Here is an 18,795-nt window from a genome sequence, read left to right as displayed (position 1 = left end):
CACCTATTAGCCACACACAGTGCCTCTGGAGTTGGCCCTTCACATAAGGGATACTGCTATTCCTCAAAATGTAAGTGTCATGCACAGAGCCAGGATACTTGGCATTTACATGGGAGATGTACTGGTCTGACAAACACACCATCTGCACATTCATAAAATGGTGGCTCTTCCGGTTTCTGTCCACCTGTTCATTTCTGCAGGGGGGTACAAATCCCACATGTGTACCATCAATGGCACCAATGATGTTGGGGATATGTCCCAGGGCATAGAAGTCACATTTCACTGTGGGCAAATCCTCCACCTGAGGGAGAACGATGTAGCTGCGCATGTGTTTCAGCAGTGCAGACAACACTCTGGGCAACACGTTAGAGAACATTGGCTGGGACATCCCTGATGCCATAGCCACTGTTGTTTGAAAGACCCACTGGCCAGGAAATGGAGTACAGACAGGACCTGCACTAGAGAGGGGATTCCTGTGGGATGGCGGATAGCTGACATCAGGTCGGCTGCACCGGGGCACACAGTTCCTGGATTGTTGCACAATCAAGTCTGTATGTGACTAGGATGTGTCTCTCTTCCATTGTCGACAGGTCCACCAGGGGTCTGTACACCGGAGGATGCCGCCATCTTATCACCTGCCGCAGCGGACGTGCCCTATGGAGGAGAACAGAGAGCAGAGAGTCATCTAACACTGAGGTATCACAATGTCTTATTTTCTGAAACGTTATTAATCCGCAATGTGCCAGTATCTGTCTATATTCCCGGCTTAGATAGGTGTGACGCAGTTAACATCCTTCCCATGTGGCCTCCTGAAATGGCGGCTGCCTGACCCATAAGATGGGACAAGGGGATATGAGGTAACTGCGCTGGCGTTGTACACCGTCGCGGTGGGCGGTCGAAGACCGTGGCGCAATTCTGCATTGGGCTCTATGGGTGCCAGGAGCCAATGACGATGTACGCCGGCAGTGGCGGTACGCACCGCCGCGGACGTGACCGCCATTTTCTATCTGTTCACTCACTTGATACCTGATCTTCAACAGGAGAGGACCTACACTGCAAGTGCAGCTGTGACCTCAGTCTGGAAGCGACAATGGCTCATGTGTCTGGGGAAAGGGCCCCTGCCTTCACTTCGGAGGAGTTGGAGAAACTAGTCGATGGGGTCCTCCCCCAGTACACGCAACTGTACGATCCTCCGGACAAACAGGTGAGTACACTGTGAGCATGCTGAATGGGCAATGCCTGTTTGGAGTGGTGTGGATTGAAGATACATGGGGGGGGCTGAGGCCTGCATGTGCGGATGGGGAGTGTATGTGCGTCAGGGCAAGGGTGAGAACTGGGGGGCAATGAGTATGATGGTCCGGAAGGGTAAGTAATTTCCTTTCCCCCTGTACCATTCCTCTAGGTCAGCACATACCAGAAGGTTATTTGTCGTGCCATCGCCAAGGACGTCCGGGCCCTGGGGGACTACCACAGACGGAGCACCCACTGCCGTAAAAGATGGTAGGACCTGCGCCACTGGAGCAAGAAGACGGCGGAGGCCCAGCTGGGGATGGCCTCCCAACGTGGGAGGGGTGCCCGTCGCACGATGACCCCCTGATGTTCCGGATCCTGGCAGTGGCCTATCCGGAGTTGGATGGGCGCTTGAGGGCATCACAGCAGCCACAAGGGAGTGAGTACACTCTCATTCAGCTGACTCTGTGCGCATTACGAGGTGTCTGGGTGGGGGAGGTGGGCTGTGGGTTCCCCAAGGCCAGGGTGAAGTTGGTAGGCAAGGTCCCTTGTGAGGCATGCTATGTGGCACCCCAACCCCACCAGTGGTAAGAGCCATCTACACCTAGTCAGGCTCCTGTGACTTCCAGGTGTCCAGCAATTGGTCTTTGGCCTCGTACCCCATGGTCAGCTGAAATTTCTAGGAACTGTTGCATGGCGTAGTGGCGAGGGCTGCTCCCTGTGTGTGGTGTACGCCAACGGTAGTGGTGTTGCATGCACTGAACATGTCTTTCTTCTTTCTTTCCTCCCCCTTTTTGTGGTCTGCCTGTTCTTGTGTGCAATAGCATCATCAGGCGGAGGAGCATTGGCACTGGAGCACGAGGGAGCTGCAAACCACTTGTCCCTGGAGGGCAAAACCACAGAGTCTGAAGCCACTAGTGGGACGGAGTGCGAGGGGAGCTCCACGGCGGGGACAGGAGCAGACAGCAGTGACAGCGACTCCTCCTCTTATGGGAGCTCCCTTGCGGTGGCGGGCACCCCTGTGCCCACTGCATCAACAGGTACAGCCGCCACCCCCTCTACCAGCACCACCCTCCCAGCAGCCCCTCAGCGTGTGTCCCGTGCCTGCTCACCCAGGAGGTTGGGCATCTCCTTCGCCCCAGGCACCACAGGCCCTGCCCCAGTCAGCCCTGATGCCCTCAGTGAGGAGGCTATTGACTTCCTGAGATCCCTCACTGTTGGGCAATCTACCATTGTGAATGCCATCCAGAGTGTTGAGAGGCATTTGCAACAAACAAATGCATACCTGGAGGGCATTCATTCTGGGCAGGTGGCCCAACAGAGAGAATTTCAGGCTCTGGCCTCAGCACTGATGGCAGCCATTGTACCTGTGTCCAGCCTCCCCCCTCCAACTTCCTCCACCCAGACCCAATCCCCTGTACCTCAGCCTATCCCAAGCACACCATCAGACCAGCATGCACACTCATCAACACATAAGAGTGGGCATGGCAAATAGGCACTCACACAAGCACCATCCCCTTGCAGACACAGCAACATCCACTGCATCCACTGTGTCCTCCTCCTCCATGTCACCCTCCTCCCTCCCTGTCTCATCTCCACTCACAACTGCATGCAATACATCCTCAGCCACTACCTTTAACACCAGCACGCCCATCACCACACACCGCTCACGTGCACTCACCACCCCCACTACCATTCACACATCCCCAGTGTCCCCAGTGTCCTCTCCCAGTGTGTCAGTGAGCCCTCCTCCCAAAGTACACAAATGCAGGCACACACGCAGGCACACACCCACCCAACAGCCATCCACCTCACAACAGCCTCCGGCCCATGCACCTTCACCCAAATTTAAGAGACATATGCCTCCTACAACCACTACCTCTACCTCCACTCCCAAACCCCCTCTATCTTACCGTCCCAGTGTGTCTAAAAAACTTTTCCTGGCTAACATTGAACTCTTCCCTACACCTCCCCTCCGGTCCTTCCCCTAGGGCCAGGCTTTTCAGGTCCCAGCCCACCAAATACCCAGCCACAGTGGTGCCAACAACTGCGGGGTCATCGAGTGCGACACACATCAGGGCTGTCAGTGTGCCACTTATTGAGGGCAAGGACATTCCGCCACCTGCCAAGGTGAAAAAGGTGCCCACATCCCAGAGGGAGAAGCCAAAAGTACCTGCCAGCAAGGGCTCAGCAACAACCAAAGGGGATAGTGGCAAGACAACTGCGGCACCATCAAAGCTGGGGAAGGGGCAAAAGCTGAAGAGCAGGTCAGGAGAGGGCATGGTGGCACCGACTGACGGACCAGTGTCATTCTTTGTGTCCACGGCCATGCCAATCTGTACAGCGGCGAACACCGCTAGCTGTCTGCCACCACAACCGCCACCTGCACCGCCCTCGGCACTTCTACAGCCTCAGCGACAGTCCCCAGCCTCTTCCCCAGTGGGCAGCCATCCGAGGCTGCAGAAAACGTCCTGCTGTATCCCTCTGCAGGTGCGGACCCATGCACCATTGCCAGCACTGCCGCAACAGACACCGCCGCAAGCACCGCCGCGAAGGACACCGCCGCAAGCGCCGCCACCTACACCGCCCCCGGCACGTCTACAGTCTCAGCGACAGTCCCCAGCCTCTTCCCCAGTAGGCAGCCATCCGAGGCTGCATGAAGCGTCCTGCTGTGTCCCTCTGCAGGTGCTGACCCATGCACCGCTGCCAGCACCGCCACCAGCTGGCACTGGCATCACCGCTGACATGGCTACCATCCCCAGTGGTGAGCCGTCAGAGGCTGGAGGAGAGTTCCTGGACCCTGGGCAGCTTCCATGCAGCATTTATTCCATCACTGTTTACACCTGCAGGTGGAAGGCCCAGCCGCAGCAATGTGGGGTATATCGCTGCCTCCATGGCGTATCATGAACCTGAACCTCACAAATCTCGTGGCACGCACACCCAGGTGAAGGAATTGTACCGGACACACTGCACATGGAGAAGTCTGGGCACTAGGCCTCCTCCAGAAACAGTGGAGAGATACATCCACTACCTCAGTCCTTGGCAGGATGAAGCACTCTGGGCACCAGGCCCCCTCCAGAACCAGTGGAGAGATACATCCACTACCTCAGTCCTTGGCAGGATAAAGCAGTGGGCAACCCACCCACTGGAGAGACTTGAGAGACTATGGCTTTGCACTCCCCAGGATAAAGCAGTGGGCAAACCACCCACTGGAGAGACTTGAGAGACTGTGGCTTTGCACTCCCCAGGATAAAGCAGAGGGCAACTCACCCACTGGAGAGACTTGAGAGACTGTGGCTTTGCACTCCCCAGGATATAACAATGGGCATGGAGCTCCCTCGTGCAGCAGTGGCATCGTGCGTTCATCAGGCTGAGGTGCACCCCCTCCCCCTGAGGTGCCTGTATATTTTCGATCTGATGCCCCTGCATTTTTCTCTCCGTTTCCAGTCAGGTATCATGTGTGGGCCTCGCTCATGCATTTTGGGCCCATTGGTCCATGGACAATGATTGGAACACTATCCTGACTTGTGTAGTTGGTGTACATATTTGTATATACTGAATTTTGACTTTTGACTAATGGATTTTTCATGATTACAATGGTTACAATAATTTCCTTTTGTCCTTGCATTCTTCCAGGGGGTGGGGCGGTGTATATATAATGTTGCTGCATGTATTTGTGTGTATGTTGTTGTGTGTGAGGGTGAGGGTGGGGGTGTTGCGTGTTGCGTGTTGCGTGTGTTTGTCACTCTCTTTCCACTCCCGTCCCCTGTGTTGTAGGTGCAGTACTCACCGTGGTCGCCGCCCCTGCCGTTCGTACTCCTGGTAGAAGAGGAGGTAAACTAACATGGGCAGAACGTGTAGTTCGGGCTCCATGGCGTCCTGGTTCCTCGTTGGGTGTCGAGAGGTGAGTGTTTTCCCTTATGTGTACTGTTTCCGCCGTGCTTTTGATGTCGTTGGTTCCCCCCGGAAAAGGTGGCGGATAGCCCTCTTGAAATAGGGTGGGTGGTACTTTGCCTTCCGCCTGTCTGTTGGCGGTGACCGCTGCGCTGTTTGTTTCTACCGCCGTGGCGATCGGAATGTTAAAGTGGCTGTCTATGTTGGCTGTTTCCGCCACAGTCGTAATCCCAATTTTTTCCGCCAGCCTGTACCAGTATTACCGCTGCTTTAACACCGACCGCCAGGGTTGTAATGAGGGCCAAAGTGTTTTTTTTTGCCAATAACTTTGGCGCTGCAGGATGAATCGTCATGAAGTTTTCAAAATGTGTACATAAAGTTTATTTAGCTGCTTTCTTGAAAGTTTCAGGGTGATCCATCAAGTGGGGTCTGTGAAAAAGGGGGGTCCCAAAACACATTTTCTCCATGCAATTTCCCATAAGGATTTTGAACACAACTACATGCCAAACCACTGAAAGGAATTACATCAAATTTGCCAGAAAGGTAGATCTTGGTCCAGAAAGATCTCTTTTTGTTATTTGACATAAATCAGTTTAGTAGCTTTTGAGATATTTAAAGAAAAAAATAGATATCTAGGGACGCGGATCCGACAGTCCAATGCTGTGATCCTGTTCAGATGTCAATGTTTTAACCAGTGTTGGCAGCCATTTTGGGACTTGGACTCAACAGAGTTCCAAAACAAAAGTGAATAAACAAGAGACTGGTGAAGGGTTGTAATACCCTGACCCCTGGTGGCGGGGCCCCCCAGGGCTTAGTGGGGCCAAAAAACACATTTTAAATATTTTGCCGCAGAAATCACAGAAGAGCCGCAAATTCAGACAAACTTTTTTTTTTAAAAAAACAAGCATCATCTCCCACACTTTAAAACTCGGCTCCCCGGTCAGCCAGGTTCGGTGGGCAAAAACACTACTATCTGTGTGATATACTTAAAGGGGGAGGAGGGCTGTGTGGTCCCACCCCTGGCAATTTACTGTCACAGGGACCAAACCTTCCAGAGACTTGGACATATTTAGAATTGGGAGGGGGGGGCATGTTGCCCCCTATTCCAGGCTGTTGTCGGACCAGGGGACCACTACCTCCCTGAAGCAGGCCCTGCAATAACAAAGGAGGGAGGCCACGCGGCACCCCTTCCTGGAGCCATTAATTGCCCTGGAGACTGCCACCTCCCAGCACTGGCTCCCTATGTTCCGAGGTGTCCACCCTTGGGACATAGTTGTTTGCTCCCACCAAGCAAGAGGAAAAAGTTAGTATGCTGCTAGCTGCCGGGAGCCTAGAAATTGGTCCAGCTCACTGGGAGCAGACTTTTCATGTTTTCTTTCCCGCTGTCAAGCGGGCAGGAAAACAGATTAAAGAATTGCTCCTGCACACATGGAGTAATATTTTTTGTTGCTCCCTGCGTACGGGATCAATGGCGACTCTCACTTGAGGAGGGGAGCCAGCAGGGACAGTGGGGTGTTAAGCCTCCCCTTGTGGTCCCTCAAAAATTCACAATCGGTGCCCTGGGAGGGGCCAGGGCACCCAACAAGTGACTAGGCCCCATGGAATGGGGTCTAGAGGACTGCAGTTGGCCCGGGTAGGGAAACTGTTTGGTCCTCTCCTCCTTTTCATACTTGGCTTGACCCCATGGGATGGGGTCCATGGGGCCAAAATCAGCCCGGGGAGAAGGGCTGCTGGACCCCTCCCCTTTTGTTAATTGGCTGGGCCCCAGGGGATGGAGTCCCTGTTGCCAAAGTTGGCCGGTGGAGAGGGGCCATGTGGGCCCCTCCTCTTAATTGGCCAGGCCCTGGGGTTTGGGGTCCCATGACCAAAATTCAACCAGGGAGGGGGAACATTCGCCCCACCTTCCCATTTCACTAATTGGTCATGCCCCAGGGATGGGTAATTGGCTGAATCAGCACAGGCAGAAGGGCTGTGCCACCCCCTCCCTTTTTTAGTAATTGGGTGGCCCTAGAGGGTGGGGTCCCTTGGGGCTGTAATTGGCCCAGGGAGGGGGGCTGCATGCACCCCCTCCCGGGTTGCCTGCAAATGGGGAGTGGGTGTCTGCAGGGAAATGACTGCAGTTCCTGGCTGCAGACCATGTGTGGCACTCAGTTGGATGTCTATGGGGGGGGGTTTGGCAGCAGGGCCTTACCACAGGCCAGGCCCTTTGGCCAACCCCGGCCATGCATGGCTGAAGGCCTTTTGTGGCTCAGGATTGGGTGGTTGGCTCATGGCAAGGTTCTGCGGCCATCCCCCACCAGGAATAGCCAAAGGCTGTGCGTGGCACAGGGTTAGGTGCCTAAAGGAGGTTGGCTGCAGGCCCTGCGACAAACCTCCACCAAACACGGCCCAAGGGCGTGGCGGGGATTAGATTAACGTTAGGTAATTAAATATATACTTAACGTTAAAAATAGCCTAGAAATTCACTGGGAAAAACAAAGATTACAAGGACGTTATAGTTAGGAAATAGAATATAAAAAACCTTAGAAATTTACTGAAATAAACAACAATTTCAGGGACGTTACAGTTAGCTTCACATTTTACACGCACAAAACCATACAAATTCAACAGTTATAGTTATTTCAAAAATGTATCTTCTGTCCTAAGATAACTTTAACTCGCGCCCTCACCATGCACTGCTACTTACCCCACATAATACATCAGTAATTACATCTTGTATGACATCTTCATAACATAAGTGCAACATTTGGAATAAAGTTAGTGATGACAAAAATGTGCATACGGTAGGGGTGTGAGTTTTAGTTAATTTAGGGCATGAGTTATATATTTTTACCATAAGTATAACTATAACAGTTGATTTCCTATGGTTTTGTGTGTGTTAAATTTTAACCTAACTATAATGTTGCTGTAACCTTTGTTTTTCTTTCCATTAATTTTACGTTTTTTTAAGTCTATTTCTGAACTATAACTTCCCTGTAACCTTTATTTTTTTCACTGAGTATATATGTTACTCACTGGTGGTCACCAGTAGTTAGTTATAGTTAGGACGGTATATATCCATAGAAAAATATTTTTTTGACTTGCCTATATTTCTGGCACTGTTTGATGAATCTTCACAAAATATTCCAAAAAAATGCCCCGGTGATTCTTGTTCTGCACAGAAAAGTTTGGAGTGATCCATCAAGCAGAGGCTGAGAACAAGGGGGGAGGGTAAAAAAATATGTGTTTACCATGTTAATTTCTATAGGAGGTTTGAACATGATTACAGCTCGAACCACTGAACGGAATTACACTAAATTTGGAAGAAAGATAGCTTTTGGTACACAAATCATGCTTTTGGATTTTTGATGTAAATCTGTTCAGCAATTATTGAGAAATTTAAGGAAATCCAAATTTGTATATCTGGCTGCGACGACTTTGCAAATAATGACAAGTTTGTGCAGGAAAAAACAGAGCTCTGGTTGGCTGCCAACACTTCATCAAGGAAGTGTTGGCAGCCATCTTGGGACTAGGCTTCAGCTGAGTCCTAGCAAAAACCACAAAAAAAGGAAAATAGGCCAGGGTAGAGACACCCTGACCCCTTAGCTATAGTGGTGGGGTCATAGTGGGTCCCCCAGAGCAAAAAAGTATATTTTTTAAATTGTTGTCATGATTTGTGGCGGATTCATGAATCTGGAAGAAAACAAGCATGTGCTTCCTTTTCTAAAGAGCTCCCGGGTGGGCCTGTTCTCACGGGTATTGATTTATATAGGTGGGGGGCCTGCCCACCCTCCACAGCCCGAGGACCGCCACCCTATTCACTTCATCCTGCACGCATCATTATCCAACTTAAGTGATGAATCAGAGTAGTTGTCTCCACTATTGCCTGGGGTGATATCAAATTCAGAATTTCAGATTGGGTTAACCTGATTTTAAAGCCCACTTTTCTCTCAAAAGGGTGTTATTTGTCCCATCAGTTAGCAGGCAGAGACTCGAGAAACTATCTCAAACACCTCAGAAGGCCAAAGCAAGAGGCTGTCACTGTATTGATCTGGTGATCAAGCTTAGGATGGTTGTCTAAGCAAATGGCAAGATTTTTCACTGTAGGTGTTGGTACCAGATTTAGGTCCTGATTTAGATATTGGCTGACAAGTTACTCCGTTACAACATTGTTGGATATCCCATCCACGAGATCTAAATCACATAGAATAAAATGGGATTTAGATTTTGGGAGCTGGGATATCCATCACCGTTTTGACGTAGTAACTCGTCCGCTAATATCTAAATGAGACCCTTCATCCTATAGGCCACCATTGCAGCCCTCAAAGGGTGGGCTGATTCCCTACCAACATAGTTTCTGTTTTACTACCATTCAATTTGACACAGGTAACATCTACTCATTTGGCCACTGATTGAAGTCAGTAATTAGGTGAGCTCTTGTTCTTACCTTGTTCTCATCAGACTTTAGTCTGATGATGATCCATGTGTCGTTCGCATGGGAGATTATAGAGAAAGCAAAAGATTCCCCTATGTCTGCTAAGGGGAGCATATAGACACTGAAAAGCGTAGGGCTCAAAGATGAACCCTGGGGCACCCCACACCGAATCTGCCGCACTGAGGAAGTGGAAGTGGAAGATTTAGAGCCTGAAAAGAGCCATTGCTCAGAAAAGAGACAAACCAGTTCAGAGCTGTGCCCAAGACCCCACACTCTTCAAACACCAAGTGATACCCTGTGGGACACAGTGTCAAATGCTGCACTAAGGTCCAGTAGGAGCAGGCTGCCGTACATCCATAGTCAAGCATGACTTTAAGTTTTTCCATCGCAGTCAAAAGCTCAGTAAAATAGTCCAGGCAAAGGACGGATTCAGAGGCTTAAAGACAGTGATGTTTTTTAAATAGATCAAGAGTTGAAAGTTAATGTGTTTTTCCAAACTTTTTGTCATAAAATAAAGTAGTAAAATAGGGTTAGTACAGATGGATCAAGAGTAAGTGTCTTCAGTAAAGGAAGAACCATTGCATGCTTTCAGCTCTGCAGAACCACACCCATAGCTATAAATAAATTCAAGAACTCAGGGAGTGGAAAACAAAGCAGGACTGGCCTGCTTTACTACCCCTGCTGGAGCTGGGTCCAAAGGAGAGCCCAATTTCACAGATGTGGCCAAAGCATCTTAATTATGTTTGTTGAGCAACATAAAATGTAACAGTGACAGTCACTCCCCCTGGTTGCTCACTTACATCTGCTCAAATGCATTATCACCAACATTACCTGTAAAAGCTCAAAAGTATCATCACCACCTTTACCTATACAAGATGCACAGGTATCAGGTTTCATTTTTGTTTTAAAAAAGGCATCCGCTAGCTCATTGCATTTCTCCTCTGAGAGAGAAGTGCTAAGAGAAAAATGTAAATGTCCTTGCTAGACTGATGAGAATTATCAATTGTCTCAGCATAATGCACAAGTCTAACTTTGCCAACAGTAGTAAAATAGGGTTAGTACAGATGGATCAAGAGTAAGTGTCTTCAGTAAAGGAAGAACGATTGCATGCTTTCAGCTCTGTAGAACCACACGGATAGCTATAAATAAATTCAGGAGCTCAAGGAAGTGGAAAACAATGCAGGACTGGCCTGCTTTACTACCCCTGCTGGAGCTGGGTCCAAAGGAGAGCCCAATTTCACAGATGTGGCCAAAGCATCTTAATTATTTTTGTTGAGCAACATAAAATGTAACAGTGACGGTCACTCCCCCTGGTTGCTCACTTACATCTGCTCAAATGCATCATCACCAACATTACCTGTAAAAGCTCAAACGTATCATCACCACCTTTACCTATACAAGATGCACAGGTATCAGGTTTAATTTTTTTTTTTTTAAAGGCATCCGCTAGCTCATTGCATTTCTCCCCTGAAAGAGAAGTGCTAGGAGAAAAATGTGCCAGAGCCATCAAAATGTTTACAATAAGAAAAATATCCTTGCTAGACTGATGAGAATTATCAATTGTCTCAGCATAATGCACAAGTCTAACTTTGCCAACAGATTTGTGGTACTCTTTAGTAGTCGTTTTATAGTTCCATTTAGCATCCAAATCATATGATCTGAGCCAAATACGTTCCAGGGACTTTCACTTTGAATTAATCTGTAATAAACATTGATTAAACCAGGGGGTTGAGGGATGTGGTTTAAGCCTCCAAACATTCAACAGAGGCAGAGTTGTGTTCAGAGTGAATTGTATAGCAGACTTTGGCCCTCATGATGACATTGGCGGTAAACCTTGCTTACTGCCACGCTGAAGGCCGCCAACATACCGCTGTGGTGGTGGATAACTGTTCGGCATATTACTACACACACACCAAACCAACAGAATACAGCCACATACACAAATCCGCCAGCCCAAAGGTCAGTGCTAAAGTGTCGGTCCCAACACTCATACCGTTACGCCAACAGAACAACACCCACCACATCATGACCCACGAATCACCGAGACGGACATCCAAAGGCGGTAAACCATTGGCGGTACACACCGCCTCGCTCAGAATGGACACCCAAATACTAAACTACACAACAATGGCCAATTCAAACAACACACGCCTGACACCCATACACATACCACACCTACCCACTCACACCCCTATAAAACACAAACCCACATTACCCACAACCCTTTGCGACTACAAATCATTGCCACCAGACAGACATCAAGACCACTGCGACAAATACACACACCCATTTATCCCTCACGCACTCCACTACACACATCCAATCACACCAACCAACACCCACATACTCACACAACACCCATGGCCCCACAAAGGCACCCCCGTTTCTCAGAGAAGGAGTTGCGGGTCATGGTTGAGGAAATAGTCAGGGTATAGCCACAACTGTTTGGAGCAAAGGTACAGCAGATATCCATTGCAAGGAAGATGGAGCTATGGCGGAGAATCGTGGACAGGGTGAACACTGTGGGTCAGCATCCAAGAACAAGGGATGACATCAGGAAGAGGTAGAACGACCTACAGGGGAAGGTACGTTCTGTGGCAGCAAGGCACTAGATCGCCATCCACAGGACTGGCGGTGGACCCCCACCTCCTCCCCACAGTTCACAGCATGGGAGGAGCAAGTCTTGGCATTACTGCATCCTGAGGGACTCACTGGAGTAGCCGGAGGACTGGGCACTGGTAAGTCAACATTTAACACTTATCACCCCCATACCTGCATGCCATCTCACACCCTCACCCTCATCACTCCACTCCATCCCACACACACTGCACCAAGGCAGATGACTAACCCCAATACCAAGCCCTCCATGCCATACCAATCCATGGACAGCCCTCCCAGCCCTGCACAGACACCCATCACCAAAACATGCACAGCATAGGGGAACTAACAATCCCACAATACATTACCATACACAATCAAAGTTGGCAGGGCAAAAGCAACCATAGAAGGGAGGATAGGGATATACAATATGTCACAGGCATGAAGCATAATAAATCACTTACATTCCCCCAGGTGCCCCAGCCAATCTCATTGGAGAGGAGGTGCCACGAATATCCAGTCCCCCCACAGAAGATGCCCACAGTGATGACAGTAACTCTGGACTCCAGTTTCTGGATCAACAACCTGGCCCATCAGGGACCACTGGACAGTCAGTCACCCCAGCCTACTCACAGTCTACCACAGAGCCTCCCCCATCAGTTACCAACACCACAGCACCCACCTAACGTACCCACATCTCTGTCCCCAGGACACGTCAATCAGCAGTGTACCCACCTGTACAGGGGCCCAAGTCCACACCTCATACCCAAGACAATCAGGGACCTGGGGTCAGTGACAGTGGGCACACCGTTCAGGGGACAGGGGCACAGGGCAATAGGGACACTGGGAGGGCTGCCGTTCTCCAGGAGGGGGACAGCCCCAGGGAACCGACTCTCTAGGAGGCACTCATCAATGTCGTGGGTGTCTACGAACAATCCCCGGACACTATGGGCCAGATCCTGGCCAACATGCAGGAGAACATGCGGCGGCAGGAAGAACACCATCAGGAGATCAGGCATGGCTTGCAGGCCCTCAACACCACCATGATCTCCATAGCACAGGTGCTGGCAGACATGGCCAACATCATGAGGGAATGGACAGCACAGCAGCGGGCCCCTATCACTAGCCAGTCTGTTGACCAGCCCTCCACTTACGCTGCAGTTAGTGGACAAGACCCCACCACAGGACCCACAGGCCACAAGCACCCCTTCCTCTGCAGAAAGTGAACCACCCTGCAAACGTTCCCTGCAAACCAGGCAGAAGCCAGAGACACTTGCCAAGACCAAGACCACCGCCAGGAAATTAGATTCTCCTGATTGTCCCCCTTGTGTCCCACCCTGTCACCATGTCCACTTTGAACTGACATTGCTCCCCTTCCTATGGCCGTTTGGACACTGGACCTGTGACTGTAACAATACCCTGGACTTTTCTCCACCATCACCCCATTCCATTGCACTTTACCCTCAATTATATAGCACTACAATAAACACCCTTGAACACAATTTGACTAACACTGTTTTATGTGTCTTAAATGTGCATTTGTGGGAATCGTCACATCGAGTGCAAATGATCTGAACACTGTGATAGCTAACAAATAATGACCTGGAACAGTCTGTAGTGATCATATCAGGACAATGTTGTCATATCAACAACATCTAGAAAATGAGAAGCCAAAGGTGACAGTAAGTTGAGATGCAAAGGAAGTGAATGCCATCATACCACAGGTGCACACAGATAAATTAATAGTCAGAGTAATTGTCAGTTCCACTGTCTCACCTGTTTGTCATTGGAAGTATAGTCATATAACTGATGTTCTGTTGTCCTCATCCTCTGCCTCCTCATCCTCACTGTCCTCAGGGTCCACTGCTGCCACAGGGTTATCTCTAGTCCCCTCCTCCTGCAGAAAATGCACATGTCACCTGAGGGCCAGGTTGTGCAACATGCAGCATGCCACTACTATCTGGCAGACCTTTCCGGGTGAGTAGCACAGGGATCCACCTGTCAGATGGAGGCACCTGAACCAGAAGGTCTGCTCGATTATTCTTCTGGTCGCCCATGTGCCTCATTATAACGGTCCTCAGACCCTGTCCTGGCATTCCTCACAGGGTAAGCAGCCACAATAGGTTTCGGTAGCCAGTGTCACCTGCAAGTATTGAAGGACAGCATTTAGCCTTACAAAATCCTATGAGGAGAACACCTGAAGGCATACACTTGCATACGGTGGGAAGGGGATCTGGCTCAACTATTAGCCACACCCTGTGCCTCTGTAGCTGGGCCATCACATTTGGGATGCTGCTATTCCTCAGGACGAAGGCATCATGCACCGACCCAGGATACTTGGCAGTGACGTGGGAGACGTACTGGCCCACCAGGCAAACCATCTGTACATTAATTGAGTGGACACTCTTAGGATTCCTGAACACCTGTTCATTCTGTCAGGGGGGACTAACGCAATATGAGTACCGTCAATCGCACCAATTATATTGCAGATATGGCCAATTGCATAGAATCCTGCCTTTACAGTGGCCAAATCTTCCATCTGAGAGAAAGCAATGTAGCTGCACATGTGTTTCACCAGGGCAGACAAGACCCTTGCCAGGACAATAGAAAACATTGGCTATGACATTTCAGCTGTCAAGCCCACTGTCACTTGTAAAAAAACAGTTGCCAGGAAATGGAGCAGTGATAGCAATGGCACAAGAAGGGGGATCTTAGTGGGATGATGGATAGCTGATATCAGGTCAGGATCCAATTGTCCACACAGCTCTGTGATTGTGGCCCTGTCCAGTCTGTAGGTGAGTAAAATGTGCCTGTCCTCCAGTGCAACCAAGTCCATAGGTGGTCTGTGCACATGGGTTTGTCTTCTCCTCCCATTCAACCACAGCAGTAGGTATCTAAAGGTCACAAGAGTGAGTAGGCTGTCACAATTTGAACAATGGAACCACAACCTCAGTGTACATGTTGCATTTATGTGATGGGACAGTGGGAATGACAGGTATGTGCAAATCTAAGCAGTGACGCAGTAAAGGTTAATCTGATGGCTGTCCATCACCATGACATGGCGACTGCCTGTATTGTATGTAGGAACAGGTGGAAGTGAGGTAACTCCGCCAACATTGGGCATCATGGCAAAAGGCGGTCTTGCACCGCCGTGAATTCCTCATTGGATAATATGGGGCTCTATGGAGTACAGTGGCCAAGGGGATCTGCGACGGCGGTGACGGTGTACTCCGCCGCGGACGTGACTGCCATTTTCTATCTAAATCCTCACTTGTTTACTGACCTTCAACAGGAGAACACCTACACTGCATGTGCTGCTGTGACCTGTGTCTGGAACCTACCATGGCCTGTGTGACCAGGGAAACGGCCCCTGCCTTCACTGCAGAGGAGTTTGAGCGATTGGTGGATGGGGTCCCACCCAGTACGGACTGCTGTATGGGCCTCCAGACCAACAGGTGAGTACACCTTGGGCACAATGCATGTGGAAAGGATGCATGGAGATGTGTGTGCAAGCATCGTGTCATGGGGGTGATATAATGTGGTGGTGTACATGGTGTGCGCCAGCCAATGTGTGTGCCAATTGTGAAGGAAACAGGATTGGTGGGCCATATGTGTGACAGGCTGGAATGTATGTTTAATGGCGTCCTCCCATCGGTATCACCTCTGCAGGTCAGTGCCCATCAAAAGAAGGGATTATGGCATGCCATTGCCAAGGACGTGCAGACCCTGGGGGTCTATGGCAGGTGTAGCACCCACTGGCGACAACGGTGGGAGGACCTGAAGACCGCGGAGGCTCAGCTGGGGGTGCCCATCGAAACCTGACCTCCCTGATGGCCTGTATACTGGCGGTGGCCCACCCAGAGCTGGATGGGCGCTTGAGGGCATCACAGCAGCCACAAGGTGGTGAGTACAGTTGGCATTACTAAAATAATTGGAAGGTGGAATGGGATCCGGGTGGTGGGTGTCAATTAGTGGGTGCCCCTTAATGCCACACCAGACATTGCAGCCTGATCCAGCTCCAGGGTAATGGTTGAAAGGGAAAAGAAGGTAACCTAGCTAGGTTGCATTCCATGTCAGACAGGGCTTAGTGGATCCCAGGAGGCGTGCAGTTGGCAGTGTTTGGCCCTCATCTTGCTGTGGCATCTAGCCAAATCAATGGCAGTGCAATTCATAGTGATCAATCTTGATCCTTGTATGTGATGGTGCTGTGTCTGCCAACAGTGGTGTTGGTGCAGTAATCGACCCTGTGTTCTCTTTCTCTCTCTCCCCCTTTATCTTTTGTCATCCTGTCCATGTCTGCATTAGCATCATCTGGCGGAGGAGAAGAGGCACTGGCGACAGACGGAGCTGCATCCCAGAGGACCCAGGAGGCAGAGTCCTCCAATGCTGAGGGAACCACTGGGATGGAGGGCGAGAGGAGCACTACGGCGGAGACAGGAGGTGACAACACAGACTCAGATACCTCCTCCAATCGAAGCTCCCTGGTGGTGGTGGACACCTCTTTGACCACCCCAGCTGCAGGTACAGCCGCCATCCCCTAACCAGCACCACCCTTCCACTAGCCCCTCAGCAAGTTAACCAGGAAGGTGGGCATCTCCTTTGCCCCAGGTACCTCAGGCCCTGCCCCAGTGAGCCTTGCTGTCTTGAGTGAGGAGGCTATTGACCTCCTGAGATCCATCTCTGTAGGGCAGTCAACCATTGTGAATGCCATCCAGGGGCTGGCACCCCAGATGCAGCAATGCAGTGCACTCCTGGAGGGCATCCACAGTGGATTGGTGGCCAAACAGAGATCGATTCAGGCTCTGGCCTACTCTCTGATGGCAGCCATTGTCCCTGTCACTACCACCCTCCCTCCAACTACCACTTCCCAAGTCCCAGTCTCCTCAACCCCAACCCGTCCCATGTACACATACAGACAAGCATGCACACAAGACAACACACAAGTGTAGCACAGTCAAACACAGGCACCACACTTCAACACATAAGCACTCACGCAAACACCAGACAGTTGCAGACACAACCACATCCACTGCCTCCACTGTCTCCCCCTCCTCCTCCACCTCCCTCACAATCACGTCCACACTCACACCTGTATACACTGCTTCAACATCCACTACCAGCATCACCACACCAAGCAGCACACACACCTCACTAGCAGACACCTCCACAACATCCATGCACATGTCCCCTGTGTCCTCTCTCACCCTGTCTGTTCCCCCTCCTAAACGTCACAAACGCAAGCACTCAGACACCCAACAGCCATCCACCTCACATAAGCACACTCGCCATGCACATGCACCCAAGTCCGGCAGACGTACTCCTCCAACAACCACTCCCTCAACCTCCACTCCCATCCCAACTCCCTCTTCCTGCCCCACATTCCCTAAACAACTTTTCCTTGCCCAACCTGACCTCTTCCCTCCCCCTTGTCCCCTGTCCTGCCCATAAGAGCAGGGTCCCAATGACCCAGCCAAGCACCTCAGCCAAACAGTCCACGCAGACAGTGGAGGCACCTCCTAGTCATGGAGGCAAGACAGTGATGGATCCCACTCTATCAGCGAGGAAGGGTAAGGATCTCACAGCCACTGCCATGATGGGGAAGAAGCCCTCGATTCCTGCCATTAAGGGGAAGGAGGTCGCACCTCCTCGGAAGAAGCCCTCAACTCCTGCCACTAAGGGGAAGGAGGCCGCACCTCCTGCCGTGAAGGGGAAGGAGGCCGCACCTCCTGACATGAAGGGGAAGAAGCACTCGTCTCCTGCCATGAAGGGGAAGAAGCCCTCGATGTCTGCCATGAAGGGCAAGATGAACTCGGCTCCAGCAGAAGCTGGCAGGATGACACTACCACCACCAGTGGTCACGGAGCCCTCACCTCCAGCTGAGGCAGTGCAGCCCACTCCTCCTGCAGAGGCTGCACCTTCACCCACTGAGAAAGTGTAGCCCTTACATCCAGTAGAGGCTGCCTGGAGGTACCTTCACCTGCTGACATTGTGCAGCCCTCATCTCCAGATGAGACAGTGTAGCCCTCACCTCCAGCAGAGTACATTTAGGCTACCCTCCAGCAACTGCTGTTGAGCTTTCGAGATGCACCTGTGTGCTTGTCAGTGATTCTTGACCTGAGAGGATTTTGGCAGCATTTTCAGCAACCCCAGATGAATTTGCCCTGTTCTCTACTCTCTACTGATAAAGGGCTAAACCCAGAAACACGTGTCTAGAGATATAGAGCAATGCCTGCACCAACTTTGGTGAAAAACTACTGATAATTTCCAAGCGCTAACTGTGAACTTCATTTTTCAGAATTCAAAGGGGCAAACTGTGCTGGGATGTGATGCCGTGTGCTCCCAACCCCCTCTTCCTGTTTAAAAGGCTCCCTTGAGCCATTGAGCTGACGGGCATTGGAGATGCACCTGTGTGCCTGTGAGTGGTACTTGACCCGAGAGGATTTTGGCAGCATTTCCAGCAACCCCAGATTAATTTGCTTTGTTCTCTACTCTCTACTGATGAAGGGCTAAACCCAGAAAGACATGTCTAGAGATATACAGCAATGTCTACACCAACTTTGGTGAAAAACTATAGATAATTTCCAAGAAAGCGCCAACTGTGAACTGCATTTACCAGGATGAAAATGGGCGAACAGTGCTGGGATGTGAGGCAGTGTGCT

Source organism: Pleurodeles waltl, chromosome 5 (assembly GCF_031143425.1).
Source record: "Pleurodeles waltl isolate 20211129_DDA chromosome 5, aPleWal1.hap1.20221129, whole genome shotgun sequence".
In the NCBI taxonomy this organism is placed as follows: domain Eukaryota; kingdom Metazoa; phylum Chordata; class Amphibia; order Caudata; family Salamandridae; genus Pleurodeles; species Pleurodeles waltl.
Note: the sequence above shows the minus strand (reverse complement) of the source record.